The following is a 6823-nucleotide window of genomic DNA, read 5'->3' as shown; positions in this document are numbered from 1 at the left end:
TAGTAAAATCAGGTATGAGGGGAGACATCACTGATTTGGACCCCGTTGAGCCGGTTTTCGGTACCGTAAAAAACACAAAACCTTGCGTAGCTCAGGCTGTATCAAACCAATCTCGCAAAACAAATATGTTTTGGAAACGTTATGCGAAGTCCAACAACATCCCGTCGAGAGCGAGAAGATGCGATGGTTTTTTTAGTAAAATCAGGTATGACGGGAGACATCACTGATTTTGGCCCCGTTGAGCCGGTTTTCAGTACCGTAAAAAACACAAAATCAAGCGTAGCTCAGGCTGTATCAAAAAAATCTCGCAAAACAAATAAGTTTTGGAAACGTTATGCGGAGTCCAACAACATCCCGTCGAGAGCGAGAAGGTGCGATGGTTTTTTAGTAAAATCAGGTATGAGGGGAGACATCACTGATTTTGGCCCCGTTGAGCCGGTTTTCAGTACCGTAAAAAACACAAAATCAAGCGTAGCTCAGGCTGTATCAAACCAATCTCGCAAAACAAATAAGTTTTGGAAACGTTATGCGGAGTCCAACAACATCCCGTCGAGAGCGAGAAGGTGCGATGGTTTTTTAGTAAAATCAGGTATGAGGGGAGACATCACTGATTTTGGCCCCGTTGAGCCGGTTTTCAGTACCGTAAAAAACACAAAATCAAGCGTAGCTCAGGCTGTATCAAACCAATCTCGCAAAACAAATAAGTTTTGGAAACGTTATGCGGAGTCCAACAACATCCCGTCGAGAGCGAGAAGATGCGATGGTTTTTTAATAAAATCAGGTATGAGGGGAGACATCACTGATTTTGGCCCCGTTGAGCCGGTTTTCAGTACCGTAAAAAACACAAAATCAAGCGTAGCTCAGGCTGTATCAAACCGATCTCGCAAAACAAATAAGTTTTGGAAACGTTATGCGGAGTCCAACAACATCCCGTCGAGAGCGAGAAGATGCGATGGTTTTTTAGTAAAATCAGGTATGAGGGGAGACATCACTGATTTTGGCCCCGTTGAGCCGGTTTTCGGTACCGTAAAAAACACAAAACCTTGCGTAGCTCAGGCTGTATCAAACCAATCTCGCAAAACAAATATGTTTTGGAAACGTTATGCGAAGTCCAACAACATCCCGTCGAGAGCGAGAAGATGCGATGGTTTTTTAGTAAAATCAGGTATGAGGGGAGACATCACTGATTTTGGCCCCGTTGAGCCGGTTTTCGGATGAAAAAGTATATCGGGCCAAGGCGGTAGCTGGCCCCCAAAGTGGAGATATGGGTGATTCATGTTTTGCACCCAAGTACGAACAAGTATGGTGAAAACAGGGTAAGGTACCTAGTACCATGAATAACTTCGGCTGTAGATGGCCTAGCGAGGCAAATGACATACCGTTGGAAAGGTCTCGGGGAGACCTATCTACCCTGAAAGATTCATGAGGCTGAATTGAAAGACCACGGAGATATTAGGAGATGATGGTCCAATTCGGGGACCAAGTCGCAGGAAATAGCACTTGACCAAAATCACCCTTGAAAGGTGAATACCGGCTGACCGGTAAGAGATAGCGACTTGTCGTTGAATATTTATATGTTGGACGTTGGAAGACGCAACTTTCATTATATGGGAGCAACCCGGTCACGGTGCTCCAAGTCGATCGTTTGGTCGGTTTATGGTTTGGGCCGACCATGTGCTGTACCAGGTAGAGGTACCTTTCATGAATTATAACTCGGTCAGTTTGCCACCGAGCGACAAGTTGCGTTGTGTTTTGGAATGATCTTAAGTGGGACTATCAAGAAAAAATACAAATAAAAAATCAGCTTGTCAATGGCCGAAGCTATTAGTGAAACATATAGCAAAATGGGTCCGAAAACGAATGAAATGGGACTTGGACCAAGAATAACTGCAAGTTGGAGAAGAGATAGCAAGTTGGCGTAGAACAATTCTATTTGGTGCATGGTATGACCAACAAAAAAGTGTATGAGGCCAAGGTGCTGGCTGGCCTCCAAAGTGGAGATATGGGCGATCCAAAGTTTGTACCCAAGTACGAACAAGTATGGAAAAAACAGGGTAAGGTACCAAGTACCATTAATAACTTCGGCTGTAGATGGCCGAGCAAGACAAACGGCAAACCGTTGGAAAGGTCTTGGGGAGACCTATCTACCCTGAAAGTTTCATGACGCTGAATTGAAAGATCACGGAGATATTAGGTGATGATGGTCCAATTCGGGGACCAAGTCGCAGGAAATGGCACTTGACCAAAACCACCCTTGAAAGGTGAATACCGGCTGAACGGTAAGAGATAGCGACTTGTCGTAGAATATTCATACGTTGGGCGGGTATAGATGCAAATTTTATTATATGGGAGCAACCCGATCAGGGTGCTCCAAGTCGGTCGTTTGGTCGGTTTATGGTTTGGGCCGACCATGTGCTGTACCAGGTAGAGGTACCTTTCATGAATTATAACTCGGTCAGTTTGCCACCGACCGACAAGTCACGGTGTGATTTAGAATGGTATTGATTGGAACTATTACGGAAAAATACGAATAGAAAATCAGCATGTTGGTGGGCGAAGCTATTAGTGAAACATTGAGCAACAAGGGTCCAAAAACGAATGAAATGGGACTTGAACCAAGAATAACGGCAAGTTGGAGACGAGGTAGCAAGTTGGCGTAGAATATTTATAAATTGTGCATAACATAACCAACAAAAAAGTATATGGGGACAAGGCGGTAGCTGGCCCCCAAAGTGGAGATATGGGTGATTCATGTTTTGCACCCAAGTACGAACAAGTATGGTGAAAACAGGGTAAGGTACCAAGTACCATGAATAACTTCGGCTGTGGATGGCCTAGCGAGGCAAATCACATACCGTTGGAAAGGTCTTGGGGAGACCTATCTACCCTGAAAGTTTCATGAGGCTGAATTGAAAGACCACGGAGATATTAGGTGATGATGGTCCAATTCGGGGACCAAGTCGCAGGAAATGGCACTTGACCAAAACCACCCTTGAAAGGTGATTACCGGCTGACCGGTAAGAGATAGCGACTTGGCGTAGAATATTCATACGTTGGGCGGGTCGATACGCAACTTTCCTTATATGGAAGCAACCCGGTCAGGGTGCTCCAAGTCGGTCGTTTGGTCGGTTTATGGTTTGGGCCGACCACGTGGTGTACCAAGGTGAGGTACCTTTCATGAATTATAACTCGGTCAGTTTGCCACCGAGCGACAAGTTGCGGTGTGTTTTGGAATGGTCCTGAGTGGAACTATTAAGGAAAAATACAAACAGAAAATCAGCATGTTGGTGGGCGAAGCTATTAGTGAAACATAGAGCAACAAGGGTCCAAAAACGAATGAAATGGGACTTGAACCAAGAATAACGGCAAGTTGGAGACGAGGTAGCAAGTTGGCGTAGAACAATTCTATTTGGTGCATGGTATGACCAACAAAAAAGTATATGAGGCCAAGGTGCTGGCTGGCCTCCAAAGTGGAGATATGGGCGATCCAAAGTTTGTACCCAAGTACGAACAAGTATGGAAAAAACAGGGTAAGGTACCAAGTACCATGAATAACTTCGGCTGTAGATGGCCGAGCGAGGCAAACGGCATACCGTTGGAAAGGTCTTGGGGAGACCTATCTACCCTGAAAGTTTCATGAGGCTGAGTTGAAAGACCACGGAGATATTAGGTGATGATGGTCCAATTCGGGGACCAAGGCGCAGGAAATGGCACTTGACCAAAATCACCCTTGAAAGGTGATTACCGGCTGACCGATAAGAGATAGCGACTTGTCGTAGAATATTTATATGTTGGACGTTGGAAGACGCAACTTTCATTATATGGGGGCAACCCAGTCAGGGTGCTCCAAGTCGGTCGTTTGGTCGGTTTATGATTTGGGCCGATCATGTGCTGTACCAGGTAGAGGTACCTTTCATGAATTATAACTCGGTCAGTTTGCCACCGACCGACAAGTCACGGTGTGATTTAGAATTGTCTTGATTGGAACTATTACGGAAAAATACGAATGGAAAATCAGCATGTTGGTGGGCGAAGCTATTAGTGAAACATAGAGCAACAAGGGTCCAAAAACGAATGAAATGGGACTTGAACCAAGAATAACGGCAAGTTGGAGACGAGGTAGCAAGTTGGCGTAGAATATTTATAAATTGTGCATAATATGACCAACAAAAAAGTATATGGGGACAAGGCGGTAGCTGGCCGCCAAAGTGGAGATATGGGTGATTCATGTTTTGCACCCAAGTACGAACAAGTATGGTGAAAACAGGGTAAGGTACCAAGTACCATGAATAACTTCGGCTGTCGATGGCCGAGCGAGGCAAAGCGCATATCGTTGGAAAGGTCTTGGGGAGACCTATCTACCCTGAAAGTTTCATGAGGCTGAGTTGAAAGACCACGGAGATATTAGGTGATGATGGTCCAATTCGGGGACCAAGTCGCAGGAAATGGCACTTGACCAAAACCACCCTTGAAAGGTGATTACCGGCTGACCGGTAAGAGATAGCGACTTGGCGTAGAATATTCATACGTTGGGCGGGTCGAGACGCAACTTTCCTTATATGGAAGCAACCCGGTCAGGGTGCTCCAAGTCGGTCGTTTGGTCGGTTTATGGTTTGGGCCGACCACGTGGTGTACCAAGGTGAGGTACCTTTCATGAATTATAACTCGGTCAGTTTGCCACCGAGCGACAAGTTGCGGTGTGTTTTGGAATGGTCCTGAGTGGAACTATTAAGGAAAAATACAAACAGAAAATCAGCATGTTGGTGGGCGAAGCTATTAGTGAAACATAGAGCAACAAGGGTCCAAAAACGAATGAAATGGGACTTGAACCAAGAATAACGGCAAGTTGGAGACGAGGTAGCAAGTTGGCGTAGAACAATTATGTTTGGTGCATGGTATGACCAACAAAAAAGTATATGAGGCCAAGGTGCTGGCTGGCCTCCAAAGTGGAGATATGGGCGATCCAAAGTTTGTACCCAAGTACGAACAAGTATGGAAAAAACAGGGTAAGGTACCAAGTACCATGAATAACTTCGGCTGTAGATGGCCGAGCGAGGCAAACGGCATACCGTTGGAAAGGTCTTGGGGAGACCTATCTACCCTGAAAGTTTCATGAGGCTGAGTTGAAAGACCACGGAGATATTAGGTGATGATGGTCCAATTCGGGGACCAAGGCGCAGGAAATGGCACTTGACCAAAATCACCCTTGAAAGATGAATACCGGCTGACCGGTAAGAGATAGCGACTTGTCGTAGAATATTTATATGTTGGACGTTGGAAGACGCAACTTTCATTATATGGGAGCAACCCGGTCAGGGTGCTCCAAGTCGGTCGTTTGGTCGGTTTATGATTTGGGCCGACCATGTGCTGTACCAGGTAGAGGTACCTTTCATGAATTATAACTCGGTCATTTTGCCACCGAGCGACAAACTGCGTTGTGTTTTGGAATGATCTTAAGTTAGACTATCAAGGAAAAATACAAATAAAAAATCAGCTTGTCAATGGCCGAAGCTATTAGTGAAACATATAGCAAAATGGGTCCGAAAACGAATGAAATGGGACTTGGACCAAGAATAACTGCAAGTTGGAGAAGAGATAGCAAGTTGGCGTAGAACAATTATATTTGGTGCATGGTATGACCAACAAAAAAGTATATGAGGCCAAGGTGCTGGCTGGCCTCCAAAGTGGAGATATGGGCGATTCAAAGTTTGTACCCAAGTACGAACAAGAATGGAAAAAACAGGGTAAGGTACCAAGTACCATGAATAACTTCGGCTGTAGATGGCCGAGCGAGGCAAACGGCATACCGTTGGAAAGGTCTTGGGGAGACCTATCTACCCTGAAAGTTTCATGAGGCTGAGTTGAAAGACCACGGAGATATTAGGTGATGATGGTCCAATTCGGGGACCAAGTCGCAGGAAATGGCACTTGACCAAAATCACCCTTGAAAGGTGATTACCGGCTGACCGGTAAGAGATAGCGACTTGTCGTAGAATATTTATATGTTGGACGTTGGAAGACGCAACTTTCATTATACGGGAGCAACCCGATCAGGGTGCTCCAAGTCGGTCGTTTGGTCGGTTTATGTTTTGGGCTGACCATGTGCTGTACCAGGTAGAGGTACCTTTCATGAATTATAACTCGGTCAGTTTGCCACCGAGCGACGAGTTGCGGGGTGTTTTGGAATGGTCCTGAGTGGAACTATCAAGGAAAAATAAAAATAGAAAATCAGCTTGTCCATGGCCGAAGCTATTAGTGAATCATATAGCAAAATGGGTCCAAAAACGAACGAAATGGGACTTGGACCAAGAATAACGGCAAGTTGGAGAAGAGATAGCAAGTTGGCGTAGAACAATTATAAACTGTGCATGGTATGACCAACAAAAAAGTAAATGTGGCCCAGGCGGTAGCTGGCCTCCAAAGTGTAGATATGGGTGATTCATGGTTTGCACCCAAGTATGGCAAAAACTGGTAGAGGTACCTTTCATGAATTATAACTCAGGCTGTATGGCACTTAGCGGGACGCTTGACTCTGGTATGGAATAGTCTTGAGTGGGACTATCAAGGAAAAATACGAACAAAAAATAACCATGTCCACGGACGAAGGTATTAGCGAAACTTAGAGCGAAATTGCGACCAAGTCGCTGGAAATGGCCCTTGAACCAAGTATACCGTCAAGGCGGTACGAGATAGCGAGTTGACGTAGAACATTTATAAGTTTGCCTTTACGAGACGAAAGTTTAGTTGTATGGGGCCAACCCGCCCAGGGTTGTCCAAGTCGGTCATATGGCTGATCGAAATTTTCGACCAAGTACTGAGAAAA

This window comes from Anopheles coustani (assembly GCF_943734705.1).
Source record: "Anopheles coustani chromosome X unlocalized genomic scaffold, idAnoCousDA_361_x.2 X_unloc_40, whole genome shotgun sequence".
Classification (NCBI taxonomy): Eukaryota; Metazoa; Arthropoda; class Insecta; order Diptera; family Culicidae; genus Anopheles; species Anopheles coustani.
Note: the sequence above shows the minus strand (reverse complement) of the source record.